Here is a 16,002-nt window from a genome sequence, read left to right as displayed (position 1 = left end):
GGAATTTTGTAGAGGATGTCAAGAATCTCTTCCCTCCAAGTTCTGCCTATTGTATTCACACACAAAAGCATCGAAGTGCTAAACTTGGAAGAATCAGACTCATGACATGCTTTCCAACATTCCACATTTCTGCTGTGACTCCTTAACCAAATTGAATGGGGTTTTCTGCGAAATAGAGCAAAGATGTTATATTTTAAGACCCTAAAGTAGCATTTAGGCAGTATAATCATTTTGGGTGTTATCAATACGAAAAGTTGATTGTAATTTTTTTCTTCTTTTTTTTTTGGGGGGGGGACACTTTCTGCAGGAAGGTTTCGGATTTTAGTGATAGGACAACAATCAGGTCCAATTGGTTAAACAGACAATTGTAGTTATATGCCGTTTATTTTTATTAGCATTATTTGATGTGTACTATATAGCAGTAAGTAGTGATTTCAAGCAGTTTTCTAGTCCGAGCAAACAGTAAGGTTTGCCGAGATTCATACTGCCAGTATAGGTAGCCCATGTAACTCAAGACACAAGAGGTTTATTGTTCTTTTTTATATGTAAAGAACAGGCAAAGTAGAATTCAAGTACGGGAGTAGAGAGGATTTATAAGCTGTGTATATGCTTGTAATAAGGTAGAAAAATAAGCTTACATTGCACCGAAGTGCAGAAGTAGTGTCCTTAGCTATAATTTATGTCGTGAGGTGATTGTAATAATGTATCAGTGTTCAGTAACAGTGTTGATTTACAGTGAAGTTCTGATGAAAGAAAAAAAAATACCAACATGAGTGGAGTTTGTAAGTGTACAGTAAATATGATATGGGCACATGATTGTTATTGGAGACTGGAGAGTAAATGATGAACTAGTGGATTTATAACAGTTTACAACTGAAAGGTGTTTAAAGGATGTCATGTATTTTTTTCACATGATTTAGTATCACTCTCATAATTCCACAAGTTAAAACTCAAGCAGGAAAAAAATCGTTTTCACACTATGCATCATGTATTTGGAATCAGCTCCCCGCTGAAGTCCGAAACGCCACCTCTCTTCAAGCGTTCGTAAGAGCATACATATCTGACTTTGGGTAGAATTCGGGTATTTTTTATATTCCTGTTTAATGTTAAGGTATTTTTTTTTCTCAAATAATATGAGTTTGTGTATTATTATCGCCAAGGATTGATTTTGCATTTCTTCATTTATATAGAGTATTGATATTGTGTTGATGTTATGATGTTAAAAGGAATGTCCTTGATTTGTTATTTTGTGTTTGTTGAACTGTTATATTTTGTCATTCTGTTGCAGGGCCCCCTAGGATAACATCAGTGTGTAAACCACTGATGGGGCTACCCTGGGTAAAGAAAACTGAATAAATAAATACTTATAATCAAGGATTTAAGAAAGGAATAACACTAATATTATACAGGTGATATTCATCATACTCTGCCGTGTTAATGCTTATGAATATAATATCATGTTACATAGCTAGTGGATATTAGGCCTACGTAGAGGTTATTTTGGGTGGTATACGATTTCATATTCGTGAGATGCATTATTTTAGCCGGATTATTAGTATTTAATAGTATGCTTGCTGGACACAGATATATGCAGTGAAAAGTGCATGTAATTCCATAGTTGATATAATCACATTCCTTTGCGTTGATCAGCATATTATTTGACAAATAAAATGATAAAGTTAGTTAAAGAAGTAAGGGAAATAGCTGTGAAGTATACCATTATATATATTGATTGCGATTTTTGCGAACTCATAACAGTTTACATGATTATATTATATCTCAGTAAGTTAGTTAAGTAAGATAATCAGAGTAATAACACCTTTCAATTAAGGCGCATTCAAACCTTACTTGATAGCATACATTCATGTGTTGTTAATATTCTTTAGGTACAGTGAAGCTAGAGTAATTGTGACAAAGCTATTTTAACGACAGCAAATCTCAAACGCTGAAACACGAACATTTAAACAACTTAAACCTTGATTTAGGTTATTATTCATGTAGAGGTTTATTATTATTTGAATAGTCACTAACTGTAGGTTCACAAATGAAGATTACGTTATCTTATATAGACATTTATAGGTTCAGATTTCAATATAATTCCTCTTTATTACCTAGCTACACGAGGGTTTAAAAAAAGTATTTTGGGCTTGTATTGCATTTCTTGCTTCATATTGTACTCAAATCAACAATTTAAGTGGATTGAGCTGTAATCAATGTTTCCAGTGTCGTCTGTCATTTCTCGCGAATAATGACACATGTATAATGTTTATCGCAGTGAGCTCTGTCAAACTACTCTAAAACTATATAAGTTAAAGGTCCAGTTTACCTTTGTGAGCAGTGATGTAAAAAATGTTCAAAATACCACATTATTTTGATGCATATGAATAGGCCTGTTGTATCAAAAAAATCCTACCATATAAAATTTTCGCAATAAAGCCTAAAATGTACGGAGATATCAATATTTTTCTCAATGAACCATAACTGTAGACGGTTTAGTCTGGAAACATTTTTATTATAACTATTGTTCACATTTTGTGTATTTAACAATACTTAACATCGATTATACGGATTCAGTTTTTTACAATGATGGTTAATCTTATCCCTAACTCACATTTTAGAACTATTTTAAAGCACTAATGCTGGTTTTTGTTTCATCTGCGAATAGTAAATTATGCCTTTAATATTGGTATGTATATAATATGAAATATGTATATGTGTATATATGCATGTATATATATATATATACACACATATATATACATATATATAATTATACATGCATTCATATTATATTGTATATGTATTTATATATTTACATATTGTTATAATGTCAGTGTTACTGGTTTCTTGTTTGAAGAATAGAACTTGCATCCATTCACAAAACAATAATACGTTAACTTAACTAACTCCAGTCCACATAAATTATCTATACATCGCAATACATAGTACACAGTGTAAAGAGCAGAAACTTTACAGTTTTCATGAGGCGTGTTACTAAATACATTTCTTTATGTCTCACCTTAAATCAATCTTACAAACTTTGTGCATGTGTGCATGGGTGTGTGTGTGTAAAATGCTCACCTAATTGAATTCCTGAATGTAAGAGACCATATACAAAAAAAAAACCGATATAACATGATATTTCTGAGTTGTCAATTGTGTACACATAATGAACTGTAAATCAGTATTTTAATCAGTCTACTTCGCGAAGAGTCCCCAACGATAATAGCCAAAGTTGGTTGTTCTTACATTGAAGAATCCAATTGCTTCTTAGTTACAATTCGCGAAGCAGGCTATTGATTGTGAAGGTCGGAATGACTGAACACCCCTAAAAACTTCCGAGTCAGAAGATATATATATATATATATATATATCTCATATTTATGTATATGTTATATATATACATATATACATTATGTATATATATATATATATATATATATATATATACATTATGTATATATATATATATATATATATATATATATATACATATACAAATATATACATATATATATATATATATATATATATATATATATATATATATATATATATAGAAAAGATGACGAAGTAGAGTGGTAATGCATTTTGACAGTCCAACGGTGCTATTTATTTAGACCAAATTTTCGACGAATACATTCCTCTTCCTCAGGGTCAACAATGACAATGTATTCGTCGAAAATTTGATCTGAATAAATAGCACCGTTGGACTGTCAAAATGCATTACCACTTTCTACTTCGTCATCTTTTCTATACTGGTACCAACACGCGGACTACAAGTATCATATATATATATAACATATATTATATATATGTATATACGTACATATATATATATATATATATAGAGAGAGAGAGAGAGAGTAATTCGTAGTCCACATGTTGTAGTAAGTACAGTAGTACTGATCCCGTTTTAATGCATGTCCAGAGACTAGCATAATCTTGTCAAATTATGTCAAGGTTCACAAAAAAAAAAAAGACAATGGTTGATAAGAGTTGTGAAGAGTAATACATATAGGCCTACACATTGCAAGTTGCGTCAGGTACTATAGGTGGTCTGTTTGTCACGTTAATTTTGCCAAGAAACGTCCTAAAGCCCGGGGAAACTTACATTATGCGTTGTGAAACCATTACATTTAAATGACTGCATAGTTTCGTGTCTCATAGCCAAAACGTGGATAGTCCCTGCAGTTTTTACATGATTTGCAGAATTCAAATTTTATCTTTGTATGCACCTTTTGCTATCTATTGGCTTCAGGTTTCTTTTCTTTTTTCTTTTCTTTTTTTTACTCCCAGTTCTTTCCACGGGACGGCCGTCATGTTATTTATAGTAGTAAGTTTTTGTGCATCAGAACTTTGTTTTCATTATAATTATTCTTGACAGTAACAGTTTTATGGTGTAGTGGTATACATAATGATCTTAAATACCTTTATGTTACTTCATTGGTTGAGGGTTTTGAATACTTTGTACAAAGATAAAGATGAACAAATTTAGTAAATACGAATGAAGATAATACATGATGGGTTTCTAATAGATCTCGTATTTGCTTCAGTGGCTGTTGGGTAAGTTGGGATAAGCCTGAAAGACTTTTAGCAGTGTATTTTGTTTGTCATAATTCATATGAGTGGTTACCAGCAAACAATCTGACATGGCCCGACAGAAAACGGCAAGAGGTATGGAAAGCGAGCAGTCGTCATTGCACCATATTACACATTAGTTTGTACATGCATATAACAATGAAGTCTATTCACTGATAACAGTCTGACTTTGAGTATGGCATACGGCCACTGTGTGACGAACGGGCAAAGGGCAAATGGTGCTTACTGATATAATTTGTGTAAATGTGTCATGGAAACGCGTGATACATGTGTATTGTATTTGCCTCATATGGAATTGTCTTTATTCCGTTATTATCCATTCAGCCATCAAGATTAAACGGGTGACGTTTTACCCAAGAAGCATCGTGGCTAAACAAATCTGTCAGAGGGGAATGAATCCCAGATATAACTACCGTATAAGGATTAAGTAAAATGCGGCAAGTTCAGTAGAATACATATCAACGAAGTTTGGGGGAAATTATTCAAAAAAAAAAAGAATCACTTCAAAATTTGTGAAATTCGGCTCAGCCATCGCTGGATGAAAATATTACATTCGTGACGTTGAACATACAATGAACTACGATATAAAGAAAACGTAATGACGATTCCGAAGGTTAAAAAATATACAAAAATTACTCCCCCCCCCCCCCCCTAGATTCTAACATGTTAAGAGTTGTATAATTCCCCTGTTTTTTGAAAGATGTAAGTCAAGTGCCTTTTCATTTTGCTATAGAAAAATGAAAGCATGTTGAATTCTCGTCATTATTTTCCTTATGCCTTCCATGCTTATAGCGTCACGAACAGTTTAGTCTCCTCATCCAGAAATGACATCACTGCCAGACTTTAATAAGTCATAATTTTTGAACAGATAGTCCGAGTTTTCTCATTCTTCTTTGATGTATTCTGTTCTACTACAGTATACTGCTGCATTCACTCAATCTACATGTATTTACATTATTTGGGTATTTTCAGGGCCGGCGGAACCGGAGGGGGCGTTCCCCCCCCCCCCCCCCACTTTTTTTTTTTTGTTTTTTTGCACCATACAAACGAATACATAAGGTGTCACTAACTGGCCCCCCTTTTCTTTTGCGCTGAAGACCTTTTTTTTTTTTTTTTTTTTTTGCTTGTCAGCTGAAGAAACCCGGAAGTGGCACCAGAAGTTGCGCTGAATGCCTTTTTTTCATGTTAGCTCATGAAACCCGAAAGTGCCCCCCCCCCTACTTTTGAAAACGTTCCGCAGGCGGTGATTCTCCTTAAAGACACCACATGCCGCAGAACAGCCTACTATACATCCTTAATACCCACATTCTGAGGCATACAGCATAAATCGTCAAGTGTCAATAGAGCCTAAAACAGTAGATAGATCGATCTGTCATGATCCATCTGTATTGCATCCGTCTGTGCCCCTATACCGTTTATCATGACCAGCTTGATTTGTATCTTCGGTTGACTTTTTGTTTTGTATGTTTGTTTGTTTGCTTGTTTTTAATCTTTTAACTGCATGTATTTTGTATCTACTAAACCTTTGTTGTTGTTGCTTTTTTAAGTTTCACATAATGGTTTCTATCTTTTTTATGACAAATACATAGGTACCTTTATCAGTGACGGATCCAGCGGGCGCGCGCCCTCTCTTTATTTGTTGTTAAAACAAAAGAAATAAAATGAAAAAAAAAATGAAATGAAACCCGGAAGTAGCACCAGAAATATTGTTTGCGCCGCCGCCGCCCCTCCCCCCCCCCCCCCTCCCCCTTTACAGAATTCCTGGATCCGGTCCTGTTTATTTCTGGAAGACCCTCTCAACCGAAACGTAAACTGTCCCCGTGAGTTGGCGCGAAACGATGTAGGCCTATTAGTTGATTAGGTGGACCATGGCAGCAACAATTACGCCTTTGTCTCTAACCTTGTGGAGGACGTAGAGGGAGACTGTCAGCCATCTCATGGTCAACCACTTTTAATCCACTTTGCTGTTATCTATTAAAGGTGAAGGGTATTTCACAAAATACGGAGTATCATATCGTTGAGCCATACGTGGGGCCATAAGTTCAGCAACTGAGGCAGCCTTGAAACATCACAAGGCTACGCCTTTCCATGAAGTTTTCCGTACATGAAGTGATGGCCGACCAGGTTTCATCGCCGTGCGTGTGACAGTATAGGAAGTGTATCTTTTCCTCGGGCGCTGCACACATCGAATATATTATCCCAGTCGCAGATGCATTTGTTTTTTCCACATGCGTCCTAAAAGTTTGATAATATCCGTGAGGTAGTTAATTGCATTATTTGGACAGACTAATGTGTATGAACATTGCCAAAGGCGGGAGCTTCAAAGACGTTAAATTGTTGTAAACACAACCGGCAGTGTGCAGCAGAATATTTTCCAGTCCTACCAAGGGAGTATCATTATTGGTCCTATACTAATACGAGTGTAACCTTCGCAGTAGTCAAGTGGGGACCCGAACCTTTTCCAACCTCCAACGTTTTCATCAGGTTATAGCAACACTACTGTTACTTGAGATGGAGAACCGAATGCACGGCTTATTTTTCCCCATTATTGTGACACTTCTATCAGGTAAACATTTAATGTATACTTATTGTCATAACCAATGATGATCAATTAACAATAGTGTTGAAATATAGGCATATATCATTTTCCATGTTTGTTTCGTGAATATACTATGTGCACCCTAGTTCCGTTGATTCGGTGTAATAATGTCAGAGGTAAAAATGTCAGAGGTAAAAATGCCTGACATTTTACCTCTGACATTTTTACTTCTGACATTTTTACCTCTGACATTTTTACCTCTGACATTTTTACCTGGCACCGTTCCGTTTCAGTTGACAATTTACACGAATCGATATCATTTCATCAGAAATGTGACCAGCCTTTGAAGGTTTGAAGTGAAAATATGATATTTCATGATACATGTACTAAGCTTTTTTAAAACCATCATCATTATTCTGTACACGTGCCATCCCCCAAATTGATATACATTGACACATTATAGTCCATGCTACGATTAGAGCAGAATTTTGTTGTTGCTGTAATTGTTGTTGTTTTTGTTAAATCTGGGCTTGCAAAAGCAAAGCGAATTTCTAGAAGCGTAGTCTTTTCAAATACAACGCACAGGCACTGTGGTTTTAGTTGTTGTTGTTGTTGCTTTTGTCTTCGTTAATATACTTCTCTGACTTACAAACCACATAAATAATTTTGCATAACTCACACTGCCATTGCAAGGGACAAACAGTTGAACCTCCTTCTCATTCACAAGTGATAATAATTCTTTCAGTTGCTGCAACTGATTGACAAATTGCTTTTCATCGACACAGTCGGGTAGATGTTTCTCAGACCAGGAAAAGTTGTTAAATACAAGGTTTTGTTGTTGTTGTTGTTGTTGCTGTTGTTTTGGGTTTTTTGTTGATTCGTGTTCTAGAAGCAGCTTAACAGCCTTCGGCAATTATCTTTATTAGTCTAATTATTATATTCAGCTAATTAGCATAATATGGAATATGTTGCTATTTCTAATCTAGGAAGCCTGAAAACACGGATAATACAATTTTTCAATGGTTTTCTTTGAAGAGGAATCCATTCTTAACAGTAACATTTGGAAATGATGCAAGTGTCTAACACATGCAAATTAGCAAAGTGTGCTAATTTGCATATACTAATGCTTAATAGTTCTGTAGATGGTACTATTCAGGGCCGGCGGAACGGGGGGGGGGGGGGGCGGGGCTCGGGCTCCCCTCCCCCCCCCCCCCCCCACACACACACTTTATTTGCACCATACAAAGGAATTCATAAGGTGTCACCACTTTGCCCCCCCCCCCCCCCATTTTTTGCGTAAGTGGCACCAGAACAATATAAATCATGTATAGATAGAAACCTTGAAGTGTGAGCTCTGTTTTTGCGCTGAAAGTGGCACCCTACAGAGAAGTTGCGCTGAAGACCCCCCCCCCCCCTTTTTTTTTTTTTTTTTTTTTTTTTTTTTGTGCTTGTCAGCTGATGAAACCCGGAAGTGGCACCAGAAGTGTGAAGTGCCCACCCCTCGCTTTTGAAAACGTGGGACCGGCCATACCATATACCATGTGCCTACTTGCTTAATTCGAGTGGTGTTCTCGATCCACAATGGCACTCCAAGTTTGTCTGTCCAGCATTGCGGTCTTTATCTCGTTGGTGTCTAGACCAGTGTCTCTCTTAAGCATGTCAACAAAGTTGATCACTGGTCTGCCTGGTTTCCTGCTCCCATGCTTGGGCATCCAGTGTAAACAGTTTGGAAACACACTCATTGCTCCTGAAGCAGAGGCCGGCAAAGCGAACAAAAAATTGCTAAAGAACTTGATGGCTGCTACACACGCATACGGAGCCCCTAAAGGGACATGGCAAGAAATGATGTATTTTTCCTATAAGTTGTTCCCTCGACTCACTAAGTCGTTCCCACGACTTAAGGAGCCTTAGTCGTTCCCTCGACTTACTAAGTCGTTCCCACGACTTACGATTCTAAGTCGTTCCCACCTACTACTTACAAATGCTTAACCCTATAAAGCCCAAGGAGGCACATTGTACCCCCGATACCGTATTTTCATTTGCCACTGCTATGCACTTTACCCGATTTCAACCAAATTTGGTTACTTTTCCTAAAATTTTATTGCAAACATTTGAAACCTAATTACGCTCTGTCCGATATTGCTGGTGCCTGGTTGCCATGGCAACCGTAAACTTACAACCATGTCCATCAGATTTGGCATGTTTTTATGTTCCAACTTCAGTTAAGAATATATTAATGGATGAAATTGGAGTTTTCTTGGCTGTAATTTCCTGAAGGACCAAAATGTGAAGTAATTATGGCTATGCACAAGCTTTTGCCTGTAATATCATTGTTTATCATAGATTTATCATCGCCCTGCAAACTAAAAATTCCAATATTATGGAAATATGAAATGTGATACCAATCACAATACATCATAGGTCTCATGAATTATGCAAATTTATATTACAATTTCGTCAAAAACTTCCAGAATTTATAAGATCTCGTTCCGAGATTTCATTACTTTGTTTTAGAGTTCCATGCATCTTTTGATACCTAATATGCGTATTATACCTGTAGCAGTTATGGCGTTACTTAACATTTTAAAACGGCGTATTTGTATGAAGTTATGTGTAAAATGAATGAGGTTTTGCAAGATTCTAATGTGTTACTTTCATTTTTCTTGCACAGTCTAATTTTCAGCTATTAAGATCTGATCTGAAGTTAAAATCAATTTTTCTATTCATAAAATATATTACAAAACATTAACAATAGAAAAAAACAATAGAAAACATTACAAGTAAAACAATAGTAATCATAAGAAATACCAAGATACTAGATTTTCGGTATAACGAGTATTGTTATTATTGTTGTTTAAATAATTACCTAATTTTTCAGTTTTTTTACAAATACATGTTGAACAACGTCCTTAAACATATTTTACAATAAAAGGGATCACTAGATAACCATATTGGCACAAAGTAAACCCCCGAAATCCATGAAAATTAGCATTTGTATAACTGATTAGCCTTAATTAGAAAATTATGGTAATTTTTGTAAAGTATACTATGCACTCTTGTAAAGTACGTCATACGCTAGGTGCATGCCGAGTTTGGCAACAATCAGACATTCCATGGCCGAGATCTTGGGGGGACATCATGCCCCTCCCTCCTTCCCCCAATCCTCAAAATCTCAAAAATACCACAGTTTATATAGGGTTAGAAACAAATGTTACTTCTACATACAGATTATGACTGCTGGTTTCTATTCTGTTAATATTATTTATCTAGAAGGAACTATCACAAATTACAAACATTCGTGCTATTCCACAGATCTACACTTTCGGCGTGTATACATATCCATATTACGCATCGCGTAATTACTGATTCACTTGTTATACTTGAGGAGTCGGGGACCCCTGTGATGAATTCAAAAGCCTGAGCTATGTGGTCCTTTATAGTCATACAGACAGCTGCTAATTGATAACGAAGGTAAAACCAGCAGGAATTACTAGACTCCTGGCAGATGTATTTTGCAGTGAAATTTTGTTTTTGTTTTTGTTTTTGTTTTGTTTTGTTTTGTTTTGTTGGGTTTTGTTGGTTATTTTTATTTTTATTTTTATTTATTATTTTTTTTTTTGGGGGGGGGGGGACAAGTTTGCCTAAGGTCAGAGGTCCCTAAAATAGCATTCTGGGGCTATTATTTTGGCTAAAAATGTTCAGTGAATATGAAAATTGGCGGAAAAGGACTGACATGAATAGACAAACATGCTGATTAGGTTTTTGGCAATTATGGCCAAGGACAACCTTAAGGTTACTGATATTTAGCTGAAATGGCAAATTTGATGTTATAATTATCATGTTCTTCTTCTTCAAAGAAAAAAGGAAATTCAAACATTTTGTAATCATTTCTATACAGAAATGAGAGACATTTTATCCACGTTGTTGCTCTCCATTCAGGGTTGATAATGGTACCCAGTAGGAACGTCATTGTAGATTGATTCGGTGGTTACAGTTTGTTATTCCGAAGGTTTGTTAATCTGAAAATGACACAAGGTTTGTTATTCCGAAGGTTCATTAAGCGGAAAATGAAATAGGTTTCGTTATTCCAAAGGCGCGTTAATCAGAAAATGAAATAAGGTTCGTTATTCCGAAAGTTCGTTAATCCGAAAATGTAATAGTGTTCGTAATTTCGAAGATTTGTTCATCCGAAAATGAAATAAGGCTCGTTTTTCCGAAGGTTTGTTAATCCGAAAATAAAATAAGGTTCGTTATTCCGAACGTGCGTTAATCTGAAAATGAAATAAGGTTCGTTAATCCGAAATTGAAATAAGGCTTGTAATCCGAAAATGAAATAAGGTTAGCAGATCCGAAAATGAAATATGGCTCGTAATTCCGATTGTAAAGTAAAATACTTGCAGTGACAAAATACGTTGTTGTAGCTAATTTTATACTGTGTTATGCGTGCGTTGATTCGTATGCGCATATTAGATAATATTATGTGTGACTGTGTGTGTTGAGGTCAAGTACATTATGACCCTGAATTGTCTAAATGCCCATCCTATCCGCCCTCATGCACCCCCGTTATCTGCGCCTTACAGCCTCACGTTTATCAGTAGTCTAAAATTCATCATCATTATAACAATTCAGTAGAGGCATGTTCACTTTGGAAAGGGGGTGTCTACATGCTCATACTCTTTTTTGACACATAAACACAGATGCACACACACACACACACACACACATGTGAACAGGCACACACAAACACACGCGAGTCCACACAAACTTTTATCAACGACGTAAAATGCGGTCGTAATTTGTAATTTCATTTGTACATGTATACTATTGATGAAAGTAGAGGTATTTTCTCCTCCGGAGGATGAGCTCGCTCCCTCCCCTCCTTCTCCTCTTCATCATTGTCTGGATAATACATTCATTATTTGAAACGATTATATTCGGCAACTGTAACACGTCTCAAGCAAAAAAAAAAAAAAAAAAAAAAAAAAAAAAAAAAAAAATCACATGCTAATTAGGCTTATGAAAAAGGAAGTTACCCAAGGTTGCCAAGATGGCAACCAAGCTAATTTTATTTCAATACCCTTCTAGAACGCATCAGCAAAAAAACTTTGTACTTAACAACTTTTCCAGGTCATGTATAGGGACTATTTGGAACCGTCAACTGGACTAAGTGTTTTAACTATACTTACCATCGGATATTATCTTGGCTGTTACTCACAAATTAAGAATCGTAGTGTTTTCGATGAAGGGCAATTTGTCAATTAGTAGCGATATTTTATGCTGATGGGAACTTAATTTGCCTGCTTTAAAGGTTCAGTTTAAATATAGAAACACCGGAGGAATGAATATCAGCAACAGCATCGTCGATAGAGGCGTGCAGTAGTCATGGTAGTGTACACATATACTGCTACGGACAGAAAATGAGGTTAATGCAATGCTTGGTATAGGAAGGGAGGTCAGAGGGATGCACTTTTCAAGACTCTGGTGAACCTTTTTTTCAGCGATCTCGTTCGGATGAGTTCTAGATTATGAAAATGTAATCATCAAATACATTATGCATGAATACAGGTAGAAAGTGCTGATTCATGCATTAAGAGAAGTGATCCGAATGACAGAAATAGGGAGGTAAAGCTGGCAATTGTGGATACGTGAAACTGACAGAAAGAGTAACATGTACAATTACTGTACAATCATTCCATCTCAACCAAAACTATACCATCCCTTTAATAAGGTATCGGATACCTTATTAAAGGGATGGTATAGTTTTGATTCTGATGGAAATTCAGGCCTTAACTTTTTACGAGATAATTAGAAATCACTTATTATAATATCAAAGAGTACGCAATTCTAAGAGAAATTCAGAGTTCATTGTTTTGACGAAAATTGGTTGTGAAATGGCTGAGATATCTAAAAACAAAGAGGTCCTAATAAAGGGTGGATCCCACCTTTTATTAGGACCACTTTACTTTTTGGTATCTCAGCCATTTAAAAAAACATCAATAAACTGAATTCCTCTTAGACTTACATGCTTTCTCATATTCTTTGTATTTAAGTGGTTTCTAATTATCTCGTAAAAAGGCAAAACCTGAATCCCAATCTCAACCAAAACTATGCCATCCCCTTAACGAGCAAACTTACAAAGGCCTACATATCAGTAATGAATAATGTGATGCTCTGTTTGCTGTCTACAGGGGCACCATGGATCCCAGTACTCGGTTGGAATTTGCAAAGCAATATCTGGCATGAAGGCCTATGGTATCGCGTGCCGAAATATCACAAAGACACTACAAGATATTTTGAAGGTTTGGACTTCGTGACCGCAAAGACAACTGAAATGCCAGGTTAGTATCACCATGGTTGTGAATTGAACGAAAAGCACAATTTGGAACCATGCAAGATTTTTTTTTTAAGATGCCAGCTTTGACATAATCAATATTGATGAGTGATGTTAAACTGTGGCTGTTTGTTGCCTATAAGATGTTGTTACGGAATTGTCTTATGCGGTAATCGTTGAGTGTGACAATGGATCTACATGTTGTGTGACCAAGCTATTACAATCCCCGACACTCATTCCATACTTGCAATTAAACCGAAATCACCTCATTAAGGTCCTTCGTCCAACAGACATCCAGAAACGCCACAATACAAGAATATTCCCACATTCGAGATCTAACGTGTCCTTGCGGATTCAATGTTCTTCCTTTCGTTCTCTTTAGGTATACAGTAAGCCCATTCTGACTACGAGACTGATAAGCATAAACTTAATCCAAAATGTGAGTTGCAAAAACTGCGAATTCAACGAACACTTAAAAGAAACCGCGAACACTAAAAAACAAACAAACAAATAACAGCAAACAAACAAGCAAGCAAACGCTCGAGTAGGCCTACTCAAAAACTCTCTCCCTTGAAGAAAATACAGATACCTTTTTATATTCCGGAGGTACATGTATTTCGTTTCAATTACATTGAAGTATAGCAGAAATATCCATGCCACTCCAAGCATCTTAGAAAACACTGTAGCAAATATTTGAAGATTATACGAAACAAGGAAATCCTTCTAAAACAAACAGGCCACCAAAAGACCGCCAGCAGTGGTTCAGTATGACCACACTGGCAATTTGTCAGTTAACAAGCAAATTACAAGTATATGATTGTTTAAAATTCTAGTTCCCGACAGTATCCCACATAAAATGACTCCGAACTTTGCTTTCCGTAAAGTGATGAAAGCGGCTGTCTTAAAGCGGCTATTTTACATTTCATTTCGTTTTATTTTATGCAACTCCTGTCACACATACAATTCTAAATTCTGCATATTGTGAGAAAAGCGGTTATTGTCCGTACAAAATACATCTTCCAAGATACGTCAGGGGCCTGCTGAATGAAACGTTTAATCTGAGAAAAACTGTGGTAAAAACTGAAAACTCGCGTTAGTATATGATGCTGCCATTGACTTTAACACAGGAAAAATTCTTTTAAAAATCAATCCTTCAGGGCGGTGAGTTGGCTCAGTCGGTAGCGCGTCTGCCTCACCATCACGCGGCCCGGGTTCGAACCCGAGTCTGGACTGAGCAATGTTGTGTGTAAGCATACCGTCCCCTCTAGCAAGAGGCAAAACACTCTGTCCCTCGGATAGGACATGAAATGGAGAGGTCCCGTGTATGAGAGAGTAACAACTCATGCACGTAAAAGAACCCGCTTCGTTCATTCATCGCAAAGAGCAGGGTGTTTAACTCGGTGAAGTGGTCCCACCTCACATCCAACTGGACCCCATGGAAGACCAGCTTAACATAGCTGAACATGGGCTATCCAGCCATCTTCACAGATGGAAAATGAACAAACAAACAAACAAACAATCCGAGTTTTTGCTGGGTAAAACGATAAATGCAACAGGCCACACGCCTTCATAAAGTAAAAAAAAAAAAATAAAGTGTTCCTCCTCCCCCGAATTAGTTGTGTAAATGGACACGAGCATGTTATTATACAGCAACATAACACTGGATCAGTATGACGGAAAATATTTTTTTGACCAAATGACCTATTACTGTGTTTTAAATGCTTTTGATGGAGGTGAAAATAAAGTTGAAAGTTGAAAGTTGAAAGTTGAAATGTCCAATTCGGTGTATTGCGTAATATTCAGTTGCTTGCAGTCATGCTCCGGTCCATTTAGAGCCAAAATCATGTAAATTTGACAGTAATATCATGGTTTACTGCTGTGGTAATATAATGATGAAGAAAAATTATGTAAATATCGATTCTTTGTACATAACACATCGTGAACACAGTGTGAAATCTCTTTACACTGTTAAATTCGAGCCTTTTTACATCGTAAGCACACTGTGAATCAAATCACAGTGTGAAACGGAACATTACTATGTGAACTCTCTGTGAAAAACCACACCACAGTGTGAAATCATCTTCACACTGTTAAATTCGAGCGTTTTCACATAGTTGACTGTAACTATGTGAACACAACACAATATGAACACACTGTGGGATACTGGTTTATTTTTATTTTTGGGGGTGTTTTATTTTTCTTACAGATTCAGGTGTCAGGATGAATGACATTTACTTCCAGTAAATATGAATATATGAGTACAAGATTAGTAACATAATAGAAAATGGTGGGGCCCGTCTATAGATTCAAGTACAACTAGAAATGTCGCTATGGCGACTGGTACGCCTCCGCCATATGCATGATTCTCCTAATAGGTCTAGATAGTACATGTGGACAATGTGTGATTACATTTTCACAAAATTGGCAAAATATTAAAATGACAAGTTTGTCACAAAGGTGTTGAATGTTCACCTTCCTTGACCTAGGTTTAAAATTGGATGAACAGGCGAGCATGTATTTAGGATTTAAG

This window comes from Diadema setosum, chromosome 21 (assembly GCF_964275005.1).
Source record: "Diadema setosum chromosome 21, eeDiaSeto1, whole genome shotgun sequence".
Lineage (NCBI taxonomy): Eukaryota > Metazoa > Echinodermata > Echinoidea > Diadematoida > Diadematidae > Diadema > Diadema setosum.
This window is presented reverse-complemented; position numbering follows the sequence as displayed.